General features: G+C 35.5%; 1 pseudogene; it reads right to left on the bottom strand.

The window, feature by feature from the left end:
- Positions 1-318: 318 nt before the first annotated feature.
- On the bottom strand, positions 319-13,042 carry LOC145584198 (putative wall-associated receptor kinase-like 16; annotated as a pseudogene).
- Between the last annotated feature and the right edge of the window lie 8,944 nt (positions 13,043-21,986).

Raw genomic sequence — 21,986 nt, 5'->3', positions numbered from 1 at the left:
CAATACAACTAGAAATGAAAGTATAATACAACTAGAAATTAATAAATTAAAGTGAAGGAAGTATAATCTTCACAAGTTAAAACCATTCCATACTTGAATTGGCAAAAGTCTTTAACAGTCTACCGACTCTTCTAGCTAGTAATCAATCATTATTCATTCAACACATCAAAGTATGATTGACCTGTTAAAGTATGATTCAACGCATACTTTCATCACCATCAAAACCAGAAATTTAACATCAACATAATATGCTAAACTCCACACAAATTACATGAACTCTGATCAATAAGACCGCCTTCTGGCTTCTTCGGTTCTTCATCAACAAGTATGAAGTAGATACATCTCAACCTCAGCAAAGTCCGAATTCGTAGTGAGATCAATGTGATCATACGTGACTGATCTTAGAAAAGTATTGTCTGTTTCCACGGACGATGATGATGTGATCAGACTAGAACTCCTTGTTGTCCAATCTTCGGATTCATCATTAGTTTCAAAAGGTGGCGTACAAGACGAATTTGGATGCCTTAGCCTTTCTAGTACCATTGTAACTTCTTTCATCGTCGGCCTTTCTAGTCCTTTAGGATTCAAGCATTGTGTTGCCAGATTAGCAAATTCCAAAACATCCTCTTTTTTACTACCCTTTAATACCAAAGGATCAACAATTTCGAACAGAGTGTTATCGTTCATTGATGAGACAAAATACTTAGCCAAGCTTGTTTCTTTTTCATGTTCTATTTCTTCATCTTCATCTATTGGTCTTAGTGCACGTATTGGTTTTTGTCCTGTTAGAAGCTCGACCAAAATTACTCCAAAGCTGTAAACATCACTCTTTTCAGAATATTGGTCCTTAAAGAAATATTCGGGATCCAAATAACCAAACGTTCCATGGACACGAGTAGTGACAAATTAATATCGGAAAATATATGTGTGATATATTTTCCGTATTGATCTTATTAGGAGAATAATATATTTTAGGTTTATTATATGTTAAGATATTATTTAAATATATCTTTTAGGAAAATTGTTTCCTATCTTATGTTCTTAGGTTTTGTATAAATACTCAACCTATTGATGAATAATAAACAAGCAATACAAAAGCCATTCTATTCACTCGTCTCTATTAATTTGTCATGGTATCAAGAGCAGGTTAGATCTTGGGATACTTCACAAAAATTCCCCCTGCCAGTGGGTTAGAAAATTAAACTCACCGGCGAGATTCATAAATTTTACCCAAAAATTCCGCTGTGCAATTTTTTTCTTTTTAGTGAGTTTATTCGAGCATGATTTTGCTCCTTTGGATATTTTGCTCCTTTGGATACGAGTTTGGTTTTACTCTAAAAAACCAATAAGAGATTTGAGTGTGGTTTACTCTGAAAGACCAATAAGAGATTTGAGTGTGGTTTACTCTGAAAAACCAATAAGAGATTTGAGTGTGGTTTACTCTAAAAGACCAATAAGAAATTTGAGTGTGGTTTACTCTGAAAAACCAATATTTGATTGGAGCTCGGTTTTGCTCTAGAAAAACCAAAAATTGTTATATTTGCAGGTTCGAAAAGAATGACGTTCCTGTTTGATTGATGACAGATGAGTTCGAAAAGATGAACGTTCTCATCATTGAAGAAGAAAAAAAATTGAAGGCGACATCACAAGAGTGTGCATCTCGGCTTCAACAATTTGAAGAATTTCCAATCGCAACGTTCGTGTTACTGCCGTTACGATTGCGGGAGGGTGTAAGGAGAAGATAATACCAAATAATATCAAACTAGGAAACTAACAATAATTTCCTAAGATAAGATAATACTACCATAAGATAATTAATTAGAGATTCTATCATATCTTTCCTAATACCCCCCCTCAAGTTGGAGCACTTGGGTCAAAGATGCCCAACTTGCTAAGAAGATAATCAAATTGTTGTTTACCCAAGGCCTTTGTAAAAACATCCGCTAGTTGCTCATTAGTACGCACATGAATAGGAGTAATTAGACCTTCTTGAATTGCATCCCGAACAAAATGACAATCAACTTCAATGTGTTTTGTTCGTTCATGGAACACCGGGTTTTGAGCTATATGAATCGCGGCTTGACTATCACAAAATATTGGAATAGCTTTAGGATGTTGAACCCCAAGGCTTAGAAGTAGACCCTTCAACCATTTCATTTCCATTGTTATAGCACACATTGAACGATACTCGGACTCACCAGACGAAGTGGCCACCGTGGGCTGCTTTTTACACTTCCAAGCAATCGGACTATGGCCAAGGAAAACCAGCCAGCCCGAGACTGACCTCCTCGTTAAAGGGCACGCGGCCCAGTCCGCATCACACCATCCTTCAAGAGTAAGATCTCTATCCGTCCTTAGCAATATACCATGACCCGGGGTACTCTTCAAATACCGTACTACACGTAAGGCTGCCTCCATATGAGCCTGTAGAGGGGCTTGCAGGAATTGAGAAAGAACATGCACAGAGTAGGTTAGATCGGGCCGAGTCACAGCTAAGTACACAAGACGGCCCACCAGCCTGCGGTACGGCTCTGGGTCAGCAAGAATAGGCCCAGTTGCACGGCCTAGGTGATGGTTTTGTTCCATAGGAGTCATTGCCGGCTTTGACCCCAAAAGACCTGTTTCGGAGATAATGTCAAGTGCATATTTTCGTTGACACAAAAACAACCCCGTACTGCTTCTTGCTACTTCAATGCCAAGAAAATATTTTAGAACGCCCAAGTCCTTCATATGAAAGCAAGTGTTCAAATAATTTTTGAACAATTTTAAAGCTGTAGAATTGTTCCCTGCAACAATCAAATCATCAACATACACAAGCACATTTAATTGAATTGATCCCTGTGTGTAAGTAAACAAGGAATAATCCGAATATGATTGTATAAAACCATATTTCTTCAAGGCCGTAGTCAACTTGGCAAACCAACATCTAGGAGCTTGCTTGAGCCCATATAAAGATTTTCGAAGGCGACAAACAAGGCCTGGTTCATCAGTGGTAAAACCCGGAGGAAGTTTCATGTACACTTCTTCTTCTAAATCACCATGAAGAAACGCATTGTGAACATCCATTTGATGCAACTCCCAATTTTTAGAAGCGGCAATGGCAAGAAAAGCACGAACTGTAGTCATCTTCACAACCGGGGCAAAAGTCTCATCATAATCAATGCCTTCGGTTTGATGGTTACCATAGACAACTAACCTTGCCTTCAATCTTTCAATACTTCCATCAGAGTTGTATTTGATTTTATACAACCATTGACTCCCAAGGGCTTTCTTCCCGGGAGGAAGCTTCTCTAAAGTCCACGTGCCATTGGCTTCTAAGGCACGCATTTCTTCTTTCATGGCCATCTTCCAACCATGGTCTTGCATTGCCTCTTTGAAGGATCGTGGTTCCTTCCCACCTGTAATTGCTGCAACAAAATTGCGGTGTTTCGCAGAAAACTTATCACAACTAACATAATGTGCTATAGGATACGGCATACCTGAGGGAGGTGTAGCAATTGGATTAGGTGAAGCTTTAGATGGACTATTTCGAGCCACATGAGTGTGAGTAATATAATCATCTTTATATCTAGTAGAAGGAATTTTAGTACGATGACCACGCCCCATTAAGGTAGGTGGCGTGGCCTCGTCCGTTTCATCCTCCCTTCCTGCTGCCGTGACTGTAGCTTCGGGTGGAGCTGTACGGGCCGGACTATGGTGGTCAGCTGCCACCTGTGGTGTCGGCACTGCCACAGGTGGTGGCTGCCGGGGCTGCACCTCATCACTTTGATCAAGGGTGTGAAAGTAATCCGTACTTTCACCCAAATTAATAGTGGCATTCATACCATCGGTAGTAACATCAATGTTTGTACTTTCGGCATTCAAATAAGGGTAAACATCCTCAAAAAATCGTACATCACGAGACACAAAAAATTCCCTTTTATCAAGATCAAATAAATACCATCCCTTCTTCCCAAAAGGGTACCCAACAAATATACATTTACGACTACGACTTGCAAATTTATCACCTTTTGCCCTTTGATTATGAGCAAAACATAATGACCCAAACACACGTAGTTCACTAAAAAGAGGCGGGGAGCCAAATAACATCTCATAAGGTGTTTTATTGTTTAGAAGGACAGAAGGAGTACGATTGATAATGTGAGCCGCCGCTAAAGCACATTCTCCCCAAAAATAAATTGGTAACCCCCCGGAAACGAAGGGCACGGGCAACATTAAGTATGTGTTGGTGTTTTCTCTCTACCCTCCCATTTTGTTGTGGGGTTCCAACACAAGAGGTTTGAAATAAAATCCCTTGGGCAAGGAAATAATTTTTTAAACAAAAAAACTCGGTGCCATTGTCACTCCGTACAATTTTTATTTTCTGAGAAAATTGCCTATCAATCATTGCAATAAAAGACATAAATATCTTAAAAACTTCTGTTTTATCAATTAATAAATAAACCCAAACTGCACGAGAGTAATCATCTACTAAAGTCAAAAAATAATGAGCACCACAAGAAGAGGGTTCGGCATATGGCCCCCATAAATCACAATGTACTATCTCAAAAATACGGGAAGCTTTATTTTCACTTAAAGGAAATTTGTCTCTAGTGTGCTTAGAACGATGACACACTTCACAATTTTTATTTAAATGACCACTAGTACTACTAAGAAAAGGAAGTAATTTTACGACCTTCTCGGAAGGATGCCCCAACCTCCTATGCCATAGTTTCAAGGTGTCTTCAACGGAAATAGCCGCAATTGATGCCTCCTCCCGAAGATAATATAGTCCATCCTTGAGATCACCCGTTCCAATCACCTCCCTCGTGCGTTGGTCCTGTATAGTACATATTGTAGAGTTAGTTATGACTTCACAATTATTAGTAGAGCACAATTGTGAAACCGAAATCAAGTTACAATTTAATTTAGGAACAAAAAGAACATTATGAAGAGTTATTTTGTCCGTTAAATTCACGACCCCTTCTTTCATAGCAATTACAGTTTGGCCATCCGGGAGGCCTACATTGCAAGATGCAACATCACGCACTTCCAACAAACAAGATAGATCGCCGGTTACATGATGGGAGCAACCGGTATCGATAATCCACTTACCATTCACACGATGGGGTGGTGGTGGTGGTGGGGTGTCCCCCATTGTTTAAGGTATGATTGTAAAAAAAATAAAAAATTTAGATAACCCGCTCTGATACCATGTTAAGATTGATACTCAATTGCTTACCCTTCTCATTGATTATGATCAAATATTTATACAAGAGGACTCCTTGGGCTACAAGGAGAAGATAATACCAAATAATATCAAACTAGGAAACTAACAATAATTTCCTAAGATAAGATAATACTACCATAAGATAATTAATTAGAGATTCTATCATATCTTTCCTAATAAGTAGTCAAATGAGTCTGTTCCACAGAAACTGCTCTAGAAATCCCAAAATCCGATAATTTTGCTCCAAACTTATCATCCGAAAGAACGTTGCTAGATGTAATGTCTCTATGGTAAATTGGTGTTGAAAACTCTGAATGCAAATAAGTGATTGCAGTAGCAGTTTCAAAAGCAATTCTCAAGCGCATTTCCCATGTGAATATGAACTCGTCAATGGACTTTTGGATGTGTTCTGAAAGAGTCCCATTAGATATGAATTCGTACACTAAAAGAGGTACGTTATCTTCCAAACAACACCCAAGAATCTTCACTACATGTCTATGTTTGATTTGAGATAATAAAATTACCTCGTTGATGAATTCTTTCCATTGGCTTTCATTGAGGGCCGTTGATCTTTTAACTGCAATAACTTGACCGTCTTTTAACATTCCTTTGTAGACAGTACCCTGACCTCCTTGTCCAAGCACGCGATCATTGCTAAAGTTGTCTGTGAATCTCTTTAATTCGGTTAATGAGAAGAGTTTAATTTTCTTACTAGCATCTATATTGGAAGACCCTTGTACTATAAGTTTTTTCTCGATGTACTTTTGTCTAAGTTTGATCTCCTTTCTTCTTTTTCTAGTTTTGCATCGCCAACACACCCAAGAGCCTCCAAAAATTACAAGAGCTGCGCCAACTGTATCCATTGTAACACTGAACATTAGATCATGGATTGCATTTGTGTACTGTTGACTACAATTTTTATATTTACTTTTATTTTATATTCGTCTTATTTTTTGCTAACAAAAACTGTCATTAATGTATGTAGATAATTATTTATACTCCTTCAACTGGTTACAAAAATGTATATTCCTTCCATTCCTAAATAAATGTATAACTTTTAACATACATTGACTAGCCAATCATTCCCATAAGCATTGTCTTTACTTTGAATCTCTTTTAATTGTTGACATCTTATTTGGGTCCTCCTCTTTGGGCAAAATAAAATCTTTTTTCATCAATTCAATGTGTATGACATTTTTCATTTTAACAAAGGAAAATTTGCAAATTGCAGCCATTTAAAGTTCGTATTTTGCAAATTGCAGCCATTTAAAAAAAAATTGCAAATTACAGCCCAAAAATTCGTAAAAATTGTAATTTGCAGCCCAATTCAACTTTTTCATCAGTTTACATGTCGAAAAACCTTCGGTTAAAGTTTTAGGAGTCATTTTAGTTCTTAGGGGTTCGAATTGAGCTCGTAATTAGCAAAAAACTAACGTAAGTGCCTCGTTTTGCGTAACAAAAATGTATCAATTTGTGGGAAACTATAAAAATGAGACACTTATGTTAATTTTTTGCTAATTCCGAGCTCAAAACGGTTCCTTAAGCCCAAAAATGGCCCCTAAAACCTTAATCGAAGATTTTTTGACATGTAAACCGATGAAAAAATTGAATCGGGCTGTAATTTACAATTTATATGAACTTTTGGGCTGCAATTCGCAAAATACGAACGTTAAATGGCTACAATTGGAAAATTTTCCTTTAACAAAGGTTGGGTTTAAAGTTGGTCTCATAGGTTAATATGTGACAAAACCCACCTTATTGTTGTTTGTAGTCAAGGCAGGCTTATTGTTGTGTGTGTTTTGAATTTTCCTTTTTCTTTTTCTTTTTTTTTTTTTCAAATTATGAAGTGTGATGTGAGAAATCTTTAGAGCTCCTACATAGATCCTTTATGTATTTGACAGATACAATGGGACGGAATGCAACCACTCTTAAGAGTGCTCTTTTGGTATGGGACTTGTTTCTCTAATATTTTTCCTAATATATGTATAGTTTAATGGTTTTTTGAAATGTTTGGAATTGAATTGGAGCAAGTCCCAGTTTCTCGGCTACAGAAATGTCGAATGTTTCTCTAGTGGCAAAAATATAATAGCAAAATGATTACGGATGATGTAATATTTTTGTGTTTTTTTTTTTTTTTTTTTTATTGCTAACAGGCCTAACACAACTTTCTCCTTCTGTCATCTCCTGTTTTCTTCAACCTTCCATCTTCCTCACTTATTCCTTTCTCATCAACAATGGGGAATTCACCCCTCCAAGTCCCCAACAATAAAACAAACATCATCATTTACACCACAACAAACCCAAATCCGAACACTACCATTTTTGGCGGCTTCGGTGCTAAATCAAAATAAAAACGCTAAGAAAAATATAGATTTTAAAGGCATTATTAACATTAAATGATATGGTAGGTATTTGCATTGTCGGATGTTTGTGAGCTTTCACTCCTTTGCTTTCCTCAACCTCCATTGTTGTAGTTCAATTGTTGAGGAAAGAGAGACTGATGGTTTAACGACCCCACCCGTTTAGTGACATTTACCTTCTGTTTATTTCTATTAGCCATCAAATGACAAAAATAACTCCAGCTTTTTCTTCAATATGACCAGTGTATCCCCTTCATAAACAATTAAACATACAACAATGTCTCTGAGGTTGAGAAACTTGTATTTTATCATTTTTATTGTGTTTTTATGTTAGTGAAAAGGAGCAATTATTAGAATAATGTATCATAGTTTTGATTTATTAACCACTTTTTTTTCAAATTTTTATTTTAATTATGCAAGTGCAAAATTGTATTTATTGTTTATTTCACTCGATTTATCAATCAATCCACCCAGTTCATCCATGGAGGATGAGTAGATTAGATATGGATGAAGGTAAAGTATAGGTAAAAGTAGAATCGAGTGACAGATAAATCGTTGGTGGATGGAGGCGGATGAAGCATCACTTGACCCACCTTCGATCCATTGCCACCCCTACAGCAAATTAAAGGCGTAAATGAAAGACATCAAATAAATTCCTGACAAATAATATTACCCAAAATAATAGCTAATTGTAGAAGTATCCCTAGCACTCTTAGGCCGATACCTGTAAAAAAAAAAAAAAAAAAAAAAAAATCAATATTGATTGATATCTATATACTCCCTCCTGTTTTTATTTTTTTATTTTTTATTTAATGCATTGTTTGGGTTGGACACAAATTAAGGTTTAAGAAAGAAATTAAAAAAATGTCCATGTGACTACAAACAAAGGAAAGAGAGTAAAAGTGAGGTAACAAGTATAAATATCAAATGCAATAATTACTAAGGGTAAAATAGAAATTTGGTATATGTGAATACAAACTAAAGTGTATAAAAGCATACCAATTATGGTAACCGTGCAATTAATATGCAGCTTTCCTAAAAGAAAAATAGTGAATTAAAAAAACACTAAGGAAATACTTTTTTTTTTGTTTTTTTTTTTTTGAAACCACACTAAGGAAATACTTGTCAGATAATATAAACTCCTCAATTAAAGTGATTTTCACTAATCAATATTTATAAGGTTGAGAAATCTAATCATATTAGATAACTATAAGATATGTAAAGATATCATTAAGATAATCTTATACAAAATATATCCTAAACCTAGATGAGAATATTCTATAAATATTCCACCCCTGCAGCCGGAGCGGGAGGAAATCAGATGCTCAGACTGGATCTGAATCATGCATCGAATGGTAAGATAGTATGGTAACCCATGATCAAAAGAGAAGTAGTAGACGTGTGTCGGTGATGACGATGAGAAGCAACAACCAAGATCTACGTACATAGAGATAAGCGATGTTAGGCCGGAGGAGAAGGAGAAGAGTCGCGCATAGACTTTGGTCAAGTTGCACATCCAGAGAAAAAGAAGCTAAGGGATCAAACCATCATCTGGGAGAAGACACTTATCTACTATGGGAAATCACAGTTGAAGAAAAACAAATAAAATTGCTCAAGAAGCTACTAAACCCCACCTTTAACCACTTGATACATTTACCTCTAAAAAATAACCCGCAAAAGGAGATAAATCCCACCAAAAATAACCAAAGTTGCGGCTATGCACTTGTGACAAAAATAGAAATAAATCTTTTTTAAAAAAAAAATTGTTGCTAGTGCAAAAATAATCCAACACATCCTCTTTAAATTGTTGTACTGTAGTTGAATAAGGCTCTAACCAAAGAATACGACCTCCGCTGGGGAAGGGGGCTCGGAGTGAGCGAGACGACAACTAATTAAGGTGGTGGAGGGCGACTTTGTTGGTGGTGTTGTTGTTGCTGAGGAAGATCCTGCCACTACAAGAAAATAATCTTTTCATAGCGATTATTTGAACCTTTAGTATCGATTGTAATTGCAACAAAAAGCTTTCCCAACGAATGGTCATTCGATACAATATACGCTGTTGCCTTAGCCTTTAGTAGTGGTTTTCAATATCGCTGGGGTTGGCCTCAATAATCGATATGAAAAACTACATCCTATCGTGGTGTTTATTGTAGGGATTATAATTGCTATAAATATTGAACTCATTTTCTTCAAAAAAAAAAAAAAAAAATCATACATATGATCTTTACGTGATTCGAACATGCAACCTCAAACTCTTTATTAAATGTTTTACCAATAAGCTATGACATATTTTATGTATTCTTTGTCAAACAATATTTATACATCTAGTGTAGAAAAGGCTTTTCGTATCGATTTTTGGGATTTAGTAGCGATTGTAAATGATACGATTTCTCATAATTTTATAAATGTGCAAAAATAGTGTGGATATGTATTATTATGATGTTTTTTGTATCGATTTATATGGGAAAACCATGGCGATCGTAAAAAGATACGATTTCCTTAATTACTTCACAAACATACTTGCATATTGTAGCGAATGTACAATCGCTACAAAATAATCGCTATGAGAAGATAATTTTCTTGTAGTGTGCCAACAATGACATCGAGAAAAAGACTAATAAAAGGGTGGTTCGTGAGTCTGGTTCAACCAAGACTACTATAAGTCATTGGAGACGGTAATACGTTATGCAAGCTTGCAATTCACTCACAGATTAGGCTACAGAATGAGGACTATGAGTGAGCAAGGTGGCGTATCAGGTGGAGAACCAAGAGGTAGATCGAGGTGGACAAATCTTTTGTGTGTGGCGGGAAGTCGGAGCACAAGAGAGGTTGCTAGGCTGGTCAACCATCGTACTCCATAATTAAATCGCAGAAGCAAAAAAAATATGTTTTGTATAATTGTTTGTGAATCCCGCCGGTGGGTTAGGTGGGTTTCATTTTTCTAACCCACCGGCAGGGGAAGAGAAATTTTTATATCTAAACAATCCCAAGATCTAACCTAAGCTATGATACCATGTCAGATAATATAAACTTTTCAATCAGAGTGATTTTCATTGATCAATATTTATAAGGTTGAGAAACCTAATCATATTAGATAACTATAAGATATGTAAAGATATCATTAAGAGAATCTTATACAAAATATATCCTAAACCTAGAGGAAAATATTCTATGAATATTCTTTATCAATACTTAGTATAGAATTATATGTTACGGAATAAAAAAAAATTATGTTTAAGTAATGTGACATTCTCTTCGCTTGCAATTGCTCATTTTTCATGCCAACTTACGAATTTAAAATTAAATATTGGCATTATTATTACAAGGTATCGAACATGTAATCCTTATGAAAAATGATATTTTACCACCGATCCCAACATTATATCAATATTCAATTGCTCAAAATGAAAATAACAAATTCTTATAAGGAAAATTCATTAAAAAAAAAACAAAAACAAAAATAAAGAAACCTTTGTGTGATTAGTTTAAAATAAGCAAACCTTTTAATTAACAAATGATAAGTCGATTTTTAATTATGGGGGTACTTCTCAAAATGAGTCATGACTTGTTGGTTTTAAGGGTAGCCAGTTGTTTGAGTCAATGATGCCATGCCTCATAATATATTATTGGAAAAATATATATGGGAGATTCTCTTTTAAAATTAATTAAAAATAAATTGTTAATGGACCAATTCAACCAAAAATTTTTAAATTGATGGTTGAATCCCAGAAATATGTTTTATACTATATCACGCACCTCACACGAGAGCCCATTGGACATGAAGTGAGGATGCAACATGGGTCATCTTCATACTTGACGCTTAATATTCCAATTTGAAAGGAGGAGTGGATGAGGTTCGAACCCGTAACCTTTGTTGTCATTACAAAATATTAGTTTGAAATTTTTCAGAGACCCGCACTAGAAATTGGAAGGGGGGAAATAAAATATTATTTTTAACGATGACAATGTCATTGCAAAATATACTTTTTGCAACCAAGAAATTGTCGTTGCTAAAACTTCGTTGCTAAAAATGAGTTTTCTTGTAGTGAAGGGGTGTATGAAAGGCTAGGGGTGTTGTGATCAAGGACGAGATGGGTGTTGTGAGGCTGGTTACAGCTTGGCGAGTGGAGTATGGATGGGATCCTAGTAGAATAGCTGAGGCTAAGGATCTTCTATGGGGTCTAAAAGCTAGTGTAGACTTCTGGTATCAGAGATTGGTCGTGGAGAGTGACTGCCTCAGACTTAGGGTTCAGCAAAACTATCCACTTATTCGAACCCATTTGAATAGATAATTTAGGATATCCGATTCAAATATTTAGGATGTCTAATAGGATATCAATTTTCGGATATCTAATATCTGAAAAATATCCAAAAGATTTTAGATTTCGGATATCAAATAACATATATTGTATCCAAATATAAAAAAAATTGGGAGTTATTTGGTATGTCCAATCCGAAAAATGTCGGATATCAAATATCAAAAACCCTTCGGATGGGATATCTCAAATTCGGATATCAAATATCCATCACCCTTCAAATCGGATTCGGATATCGGATATTCCAAATGTCGGACATTGGATCCAATTTGAAATCCATTTTGAATTGGACCTCCGATCCGTGCTCAATACCCCAAATAATTGGACCAGTGAATGTACTCAAATCACGAGATGGGATGTTATAGCTTTCACATTATTAATAATAAAAAGGGCAACATTTTCAGTGTCTCAGTAATACAAGACCATCACTGAGAATTTCCTTTCATTATATTGATCAAATTTAGGAAACTATTCAAAGCAAAATAAGATAATAATATCAGCATAATCCCAACGAAATTTGTGGTGTAAATAAATTCTATTTCAGATGAGGTAGATTATTGACCAAATTAAATAAGCAAAATTGAGATAATTTTACCTAAGTTCGGGTTTGATTCATTGTAGTATCCCCATTGAAGCACAACAGGTACGGCAGTTATCCCAGTTGACAACGGTGCATCAGCTTCTAAATAGTCCTTGCTAATCAAGAAGGCAGCCCTGCAATTTCCTGAGACATTGTTGGTGCCCACACTTGTACTGTATTGCTTCATCTATGTCTTAGGTTCATCATCAATGGATGGGGATGCCAATTGAGCCAGACAACAGCGGTAGCCATTGCATTTGTTTTCTCTTAAAACTGATGCAGGTGGATTCAGGGTACAAACAGAGGCGCATCCTGCAATGATTCCACCCGTCTCATTCAACAATAAAGCGTATCTATTGCATCCCACAAAAGCTAAAACATTATCGGAAACTGAATATCTGAAGGAGGAGTTGGTGAGGTTGTGGCTCCTCTCAGTAAGGCCATCACGACGGCAAGTTTTTGATGACGGAATTCTTACAGTCACCATACCCCATACTCCGCTGGGGACATAGAGATTAATTACTAGAATCTCAAGGTTGAGTTTTTTAAGAAATGGTTTTGGTGGTGATGAAGAGGATTGATATTAAAGGTCGGATTATTAAAAAATAATCAAAAGGTGGGATTATTTTGGGCGGATGAGGTAAAAGTGGGATTATTTTAGACAATTTTTCCTATGATGTAAGCGGTAATTACTTTACTATTAGTTATAGATTTTTTATTTATTTTTTCTTTACATGACACATGGCGCAAATTTATAGGTTAGAAAAAATTTAAAACAAAAAAAATAAAAAATCACTAGCCAAATCCTACGCCCAACCCAATCAACCACCAGAGCTTAGACGCCAGCCGGCCGACTGCCCCTACCCCTCTCTTTCCCTACGGCGCCACACTTTCCCTTCCCCTGAGTCGGATTCCCCTCTCCCTCAGCGCCCGTGATGCGGTCCCTCGATTTCCGACTCTCCCCCACCATTTAAAACCCCAAAGTTGCTTTCAGGTTACTCGGAAAATCTTCTCGCTGGAGATGTCGAAGACGGAAGTGTTGATGCAAGTGTTCCGCCGCTCTATTGGGGTGAGAATTGAGGCTGTTGCGGTTGCTGGGGTTCTTGAGATTGAGGGTGAGGATCTTGAGATTCAAGAAGACCGTCTTGCGGTTGCTGGGGCGGCATCAAAGACGGGAAATTGACGTTGAAGACGAAGGTTGAAGACGCCGGATATGAAGTTTCAGAGATGGGGAAATCGACAACTAAAGGGATGGAGGAGGGAGGCAAAATGGATAGGCAATTTAATTGACTTAAATAAAATTAGAGTTAAGTGGGGTACTTGAAGTATTAAAAAATTGTAAAATAAAGATAGTGGGGTTAATATATTATTGAAAAGTAATGAGTGTGAGAGGAAAGATATAATAAAAAATACAAATTTTTGTATGCGGCTGGCTACATGGAGCGACAGGAGTTACTTGTAGAGTGTTACTGGTTTTCTTAGAAGTTACTTGTATTTTGGGGTTACTTGTATGGGTATTACTGGTTTTGATCAGGGGTTACTTGTAGGGTGTTATTGGTTTTGTCAAGGGTTACTTGTAGGTGTTAATTGTATTCTGGGGTTACTTATATGGGTGTTACTGGTTTTGGTCAGGGGTTACTGGTTTGGTATGGAGTTTTGGTCTGGAGTTATTTGTAGGAGTTACTCAGAATACAAGTAACACCTACAAGTAACCCCACGATACAAGTAGCCCATACAAGTAACCTCATAATACAAGTAACATCTTACAAGTAACCCATACAAGTAACCCTAGAATACAAGTAACACTCTACAAGTAACCCCTGACGCACCATGTGGCTAGCCGCACTGAAAAACCTCTGAATAAAAAATGTAGTAGTGGGTTTGGGTGGGGACCATGGGAGAAGAGAGAAATAATATTTTAATGTAGCTTTTTACCAAAAAAGAAAGTGTAACACTTATTAAACACACGGAGGGAGTACTTGTAAAAGTTTACATAAGCTTATCTAATTAGTTCCTTATTAATTAAACAAATCTTCAACCTAGTTTTTTTTTTTTTTTTTTTTTTTTTTTTTTTTTTTTTTTGGTTTAGGCAAAGGCTAACGAGTGTCCCTTGGGTGTTAGATAAGAGAACTAAATATAAAAATATTAAAGAAAAATTAACATTAATTACACCGATCAACACGTGATTTTGTCATACATTTTGAACTTAATATTTTTTTAATTAAGTAATTATGTAACGTCAATGTCAAAATATAATTTTATTGAGCTCCCTCTTATTAAGTAATATATTAGGAAGATCCTTCCTATTAAGCTCTTTGATTATTGTGATTTGTTGTGCCAATAATTGTCAATGTCAAAATATAATTTAACTGGTGCCAAGGAGGAGAAACATAGAGATATGAACAATTTCATTGCCGGGCGCCGTCATATATATTGATGACGGTAGGAAGTTTAGAGAAAGGTTAAACAAGTAGTTGAGAAAAAATTAATGGCTATTTCACCAAATGGTACTGAGCACTTTAAAAATTCACCAAATGCCATCGAACTTTTCAGAATTCACCAAATGTCACCGAGTTTTTAAAAAATTAACAGAGTGCCATTAATGACTAACGGCAGTTAACTCCGTTAGTCATTAAGGCTAATTATGCCACGTGATGGCTTATAATTGGTTGCTTATTAAATTAGTAAATTAATTACTTAATAAAAAACTTAAAAAAAAAACCACCCACCGTGACCTAGCCCCGACCACTGCCTGTCACTGCCACCACCATATCCCCACCTCCAGCCAGTCCCCACCGCGGCGACGACCCAACCCTGAACAACCACGCTGGTGACCCAGCCTAGCCAGCCCGCGCCGACAACGCAACCCAGCTACCCTTCTTGTGATTCGCAAACTCTCTTTATCCCTCAAAAATCCCTCCCCCCCCCCCCACCGCTGAAGACCAAAGCCCCCCTCCCCACGCCACAGAACCAAAATCAATTCATCCCCTCCGAGCTCCGCCCTTTCAACCACCACGTCGGAACCCTAAATTAAAATCCCCAAAAATCGAAGAGGATGTTGGTCGCCGGTGGGGGTGGGGGCAAGGGGTTGGGCTGGCGTAGGGGCGGTGGGAAGAGTGGGAAGAGTGGTTGGGGTTTAGTTTTTTTTTATATTAATTTTTTTGATAAATAAAATAATAATAAAATGAACCAATTAGAATATGCCACGTGGCATAATTAGCCTTAATGACTAATAAAGTTAACTGCCGTTAGTCATTAATGACACTCGGTGAATTTTTTAAAAACTTGGTGGCATTTGGTGAATTCTGAAAAGTTCGATGGCATTTGGTGAATTTTTAAAGTGTTCAGTGGCATTTGGTGAAATAGTCGAAAAATTAAAGTGGAGATGCTTTTAATCTTGGAAGTAGCCAAGTTAATTAGGTTGAATTTTGTTTATATGAGCCTTCCGCAATTTCTAACATAATCCTGAGAAAATCCATGTTCATATCTGATATCAAGTTATAAGTATGTCATAATATTAACATTCCTTGTTGATATATGATATGAATGGGGATTGGCTCCATAATCCTAGAGTACCCATGTATCAAAACAACACCGTTTTCTAAAGGCCAAAATGAACCAAAACCTTAATAGACATTTTTCAACATTAAAAAATAAAAAAAAAAAAGGATTATTTGACTTTTATCACAAAAAAAAAATCAAAAAATTGTTTTTTTACCTCCAAAACTTCTAAAAATTTTATTTTACCATCAAATTAAAAATTAAAAATTATTTTTTACCACCTGTCGTAAAAAACCTAAGGGATTTTTTTAAATTCTTCGATTTTCGTGTCAAATACATTATCGTTAGGGGTTTTGGGGGGCATTTCGACTCTTTGGGTCCAATTTGAGGTCAAAATTGACAAAAAAAGATCAAAAATGCCTCGTTTGTGTGTTTCAAACACAAAACGAGGCATTTCAGATCATTTTTTGTCAATTCTGACCTTAAATTTGACCCAAAGCTTCAACATGCCCCCCTAAACCTATGAAGAACATGTGTTTGCGTATGAAATTCATAGAAATTTTTTTTAAACCGTTAGATTTAACAGTTTTCTTGACGTTAGATGGTTAAAAAAAATTCCAGAATTTTTTTGGTGGTAAAATAAAAGTTTTAGAAGTTTTGGTAAAAATAATTTTTTTGATTTTTTTTTTTGGTGATAAAAGTCAAAATTTCCTAAAAAATAGTTGGCTAGTAATGACACCCTAATGAAAAATGTTACGTAGTAACAAGATTTATTTTTTGGGTTCATTTTGGAAGTATAATAAAATAAAATTTTATATAAAAAATAAAAATCAAAGCGGTGTTTTTTTAGTGGTAATAAAAATTAACATTTTCAAATAATAATAAGGCAAAATTAGAAATAATAATCCCAACTTTCACGTATTTTGTTTTAATAATCTCAACTTTAGATTATTTTGAAATAATCCAAACTTTCTTCCATTAACCAGTCAACAAACAAAAGTCACAAAACCACCACTCAGCCTCCACTTCACCCACCGACCCACCCTAACCTCTACCACACTGCCAACCTGCCGCCCCTCGGCTTCGCCGTTTTCCTCTCTCCTCGAAACACCTTCCCATTCCCCCAGGAATTGAAACCACCAGTGAAATCCCTCCTTATTGCCAAAAACCCCTAATCTTTTCTCCCACCACCCCAAAACCATAGAGCCTAGAGTTTTCGATGGTGGTGGAGGGGTTTTTGAAGGTTTTCGGGATTGGGGGAGGTGGTTTTAAGGGATTTTCGAGTGGAGGGAGAGGTTGCAAGGGAGGTTGGGGGTTTTTGATTGAGAAATGTCGCTGGAAAACAGGAAAAGGAAATAAGGAGGGAAGGTGAGGGTTCGCAGCACATGCGTGGGGAGGGAGAAATTGGCGCAAAGGAAGGAGTTTTAGCGGTGTAGGGGGAAGGGGAATAGTAGCAGCTGAAAATTTGAGGTTAGGCTAGTGGTTTTGTGGTTTTGGGTGGTGGTTTTTGGGGTTTGGTTGGTGGCCGGAATTTGGGGTTATACTGGTGGTCGTAATTAGGTGTTAGGCTAGTGATTTTTTTTAAAAAAAAAATATTGTTTGTTTTTTTGTTTTTCCTTTTTTTAACCAATTAACTTGTGACGTGTCACTTAAAAATTGCCCTATTCAACTGGTAACCAATTGTTGGGACTGAAGAAAATCAATAGCCCCCAAAATTTGGATTATTCAAGAATAATCCAAAGTTGAGCTCAACAAGAAATGAGCCGAATACTGATGGTCAAAAACCATCTGTAAACATACCAAAAACCATCGGTATCAAGTTTGGATTGTTGTTTCTAAGTTTTCTTAAAAATAATTGAATTCAAATTCAAATTCAAATTCAAATCTACTTGCTTATTTTGATTCAATCTTCCTCATTGTGCATGATTTATTCCTTTTTTTCTAGGAAAAAATGATATTAATAAACCTAACTTTGCTTTATTATCTTTTAATAATTTCAAATTTGAATTATTCTAGAATAATCCAAACTTTGGAGGCTATTAGCTTTCTTTAATCCCAGTTACCGGTGATTGCTTTTTTTTTTATCACAAAATAATTGGTTAAAAAAATTAAAAACAAATAAAATTAAAAAAAAAAAAAAAAAGCATTAAGCCAAACCCGTGACTTTGGCTAGCTTGATCTGCCACCCCCTTAACGTCGTCTAGTAGCCCAAGTGCATCAATTTCCCCCCTCCTCCCTAAGTCGATACTACAACCTGCCCTTCTTATCTCCTTTTCTGACTATCTTTCTTGACCGAAAACCCCCAACCTCCCTCCTTATCTCCTTTTTCCCGTTTTTTTCTAGCTCTCTCAATCAAAAGCCCCTCAAAACTATCTCCCTCACACCTAAAAACCCGCAAATACCCACCCTCACCATCGAAAACCCTAGCCGCTAGGGTTTTAGGGTGGGTTGCGAGGAGTTTGGGGTTTTTAGGAGTGAGGGCAAGAGGGGTTTCCTTGGTGGTTTCGTGGAGGAATGTGAGGGTGTTTCAGGGGAGGGATGAAAACGGCGACACTAGGGGGTGGGGGAGGCACGGTGAGCCGGCGAGAGAGGGGCGGTAGGCTGGGCCGCAATAGGGTGGAGGTTAATTATGGTGGGGTGGCAGGGGAAGTGAGGTTGGCTGGTGTTTTGTGGGTTTTTTTGTATTTTTCGTTTTAAATTTTTGTAAATTTTTTGGACCAACAGAACTTGACACGTGTCAATAATATGGTATAATAGGTCAATGACTTTTGTTGATTAGTATAGGATTGAAGAAAGTAAATAGCCTTCAAAGTTGAGATTATTCCAAAATAATCCAAAGTTGGGTTTATTAAAAGAAAAAGGAGCAAACTTGAGATTATTAATATCAATTTTTCTTTTTTTTCAATAAATTTATAAATCAATCCAGTTTGATGTTGTGAAAGTTGAAATTGCAAATTCAATTGAATAGTTTTATGCTTGTTTGTAGTAATTAATGCAAATTTGAAAGAATTTTACTACTCCCTCCGTCCCCATTTGATAGTCACTTTTGGGTAATTTTCACGGGAATTAATAAACATATATAAGAAGTAGCAAAAGTACATTGAAAAAGTAAATTTACATTGGATATGCAAAAAAGTAGAGAGAGAAAGTAATTAAAGTACATGGGAAAGCAAAATTTACATGGAAAAGTTAAATTTGCACAAATATTTTTGCAAATTAAAGAGAATTTTGGTAAAAAATTAATATTAATTGTACTTGAAAAAAGCAAATGTGACTAACATTTTGCGGCACCAAAAATGGAATAACTGACTATCAAATAGGGACAGAGGGAGTAATAGTTTTTGTTGAAAAATTGACGGTTTCAAAATTTCAATGAAGTTATGATGAATGTTTAGAAAATTTGAGAAAGAGAAAAGGTGGAGAGAGAAATGAATTTAAAATTCTAATTTTCCGGGGTTTAATTTTATGACATAATCTCACTTGTTTATATTATTTTATTTTAAACATGTGTTATTTCACTTTGTTTTGTAATAAGAGCATGGTAGTATTATGGTACCCAAGGGGTACTTAAAACTAATGTTCAACCTTCAAATATAAAATATAAGGGATAACTCTATTTGAAGTAGCAGTTTTACCTTATATTTGAAACCTAGTAAATTTATTTTGTTTATTAGCCTTATCAACTTATATTTTCCCTTAATCTTGATTTAGATATCCTAGATCTAAGGGTTAAGGTTTCTTTTCAACCCTGCTCACGTAAGTTGTTATGTCATTATATCTCTATGATCCATCTTATTAGCTTGAGTTATGTATACTTTTGGAAAATTAATAGTAAGAGTATGCTATAAATTGTATGGTTATATTTGCAAGTAACTAAATTTCATGTGATTGACAGATAAAACAGCGACTATTAAAGTTTTCGTGTTCATCTTTTCATCAGGTAAGTTTTCCTTTTCTGTAATATACAAAGTTTAAGATGACATACAAAGTATTCAATCCCTGTCAGGTTGATTGAAACAATAAAAAGTGACATACATGTTTGTGCATTAGCTTGACTTTAGATTTAAACAATAAAATATTAGTTAAAAAATATAAAAAGGTTATTATATATGTAATTGACACAATATATGTAATTGTGTTAGTTGGTGATGTATTATATGATTTATACGACCTTGAAATATGCAGTTGTAGGTTCAATTACTTTGATGTGCTACTGTGTTGGGCAATGTTGGTGGTGCAAAACAAAAAGAAGAAGAAAGGAAACAAAGCTTAGAAAGAAATACTTCAAGGGAAGATTAGAAGAACAAAGGATAAACCAAGAAGAAGCTGAGAAAACAAAACTCTTTACAGAGAATGAGTTAAAGAAAGCAACAGACAACTTCAATGAAAATCGTGTAATTGGTAAAGGGGGGCAAGGTACTGTGTACAAAGGAATGTTAAACGACGGTAAACTTATTGCTGTCAAAAAATCAATCTCATTGAATGAAAGCCATTGGAAGGAGTTTATAAATGAGGTAATTATTCTTTCACAAATCAATCATAGAAATGTAGTCAAGTTTCTTGGAAGTTGCTTAGAAACTAAAGTTTTACATTTAGTTTACGAGTTCATCCCTAATGGAACTCTTTCGGAATTCATTCATAGTCCTAACAAAGAGTTTCAAGTAACTTGGGAATTCGACTAAGAATTGCATCTGAAGTTGCCGTGGCTATTGCTTATCTACATTCAACGAACCAGAACCGGAACCTACAGGTTCCTAAAATTTGGGAACCAGAACCGGAACCTACAGGTTTCAGTTCCCGAACAGAGTACCCTGTCTTTCAAAGTAAGCTTAATAGTTACTTGATAAATTGTTACAAATTTTTTTAAAAAAATGAATGTTCACAATAAAAGCTTAAAACATTAATATAGTACTACAAATATAACAAACCAACACTGGTTGTCTAGAATATTTAATACCCTATAGGTTTCGATTTCATGTACCCTATAGGAAACCTAAACTAACAGGTTACCCTACGTCCCTACAGGTTCCAGGTTCAAAATTTTATTATCCGGAACTGGAACCTATTGCAACAGGTTCCTAATTTTATCAATCAAATTCGAAACCTGATCTACATGTTTCGGGTTTGGAACCTGCGATTTCGAACAGATTTGGATTTCAGGTCGGAGTACCTTGAATTTTTGCTCACCCCTAGATTTAAGTCTAAGAGTTTTTTTTCCTACAAAAACACAACTTGACGAACCATGCTCCTTTTGAATTGATTTTAGTTTAAAGATAGTCTGATATCTAAAGGTGTGGAACCAATGAATTTATAATTTATAATTTGTAATTTGTTCTCTGTGGCTTTTTATCACATTGCTCAGCAGTGCCTGCACAATTTGATTCTCGTATTTTCATCGCATTAACTTACAAATTGAGTGGAAATTACACTTTGCAATACGAGTAAAAATTTTAGAAGCTTATTTTTAACCTACCAACTCAATTGGCATCATGACATTTTATAAAATAAGATTTGATGCCCAACAGCCCAAGTTTTTACAATCCTACTTGGATCATACTTTGGTCATTTGGGCTTATGAATTGAATAGTGTCTTTTGAAACAGAGTTAATTTAGGCTAGTATGTTGGGTTAAGGTTGATGGTTGCAAATATTATTTAAAAATTTTATTTATTTATTTATTATTTGACAAAGAGATAAATTTATTTTTTATGCTAAACAATACTTATTTCAAACGACAATTCTAAGCTTTAAAATAGATTTTGATATTGAATTAGTCAATTCTTTCAAAATAATTAGTAAAAAATTTGATAAAATACGGAGGTTACATTGTGCGTCATTTAGATAGATTAAAATATTATTAATTTTGTTTTATTTTTAAATGCGTTTAAAATTTTCAAAAATAAATGAAAAAAGTGTCTTTTTTCAAAAAAAAAAAAAAAAAAAAAAGTGTGTCAAGTATTGTGAAAATGGAGGGAGTTGAAAATACGAAGTATAATTAAAATTATATGTAGCTATAATAAC

The sequence above is a fragment of the Chenopodium album genome, chromosome 16 (genome assembly GCF_948465745.1).
Source record: "Chenopodium album chromosome 16, dcCheAlbu1.1, whole genome shotgun sequence".
Lineage (NCBI taxonomy): Eukaryota > Viridiplantae > Streptophyta > Magnoliopsida > Caryophyllales > Amaranthaceae > Chenopodium > Chenopodium album.
Note: the sequence above shows the minus strand (reverse complement) of the source record. Positions and strands in the feature narration are given on the sequence as shown.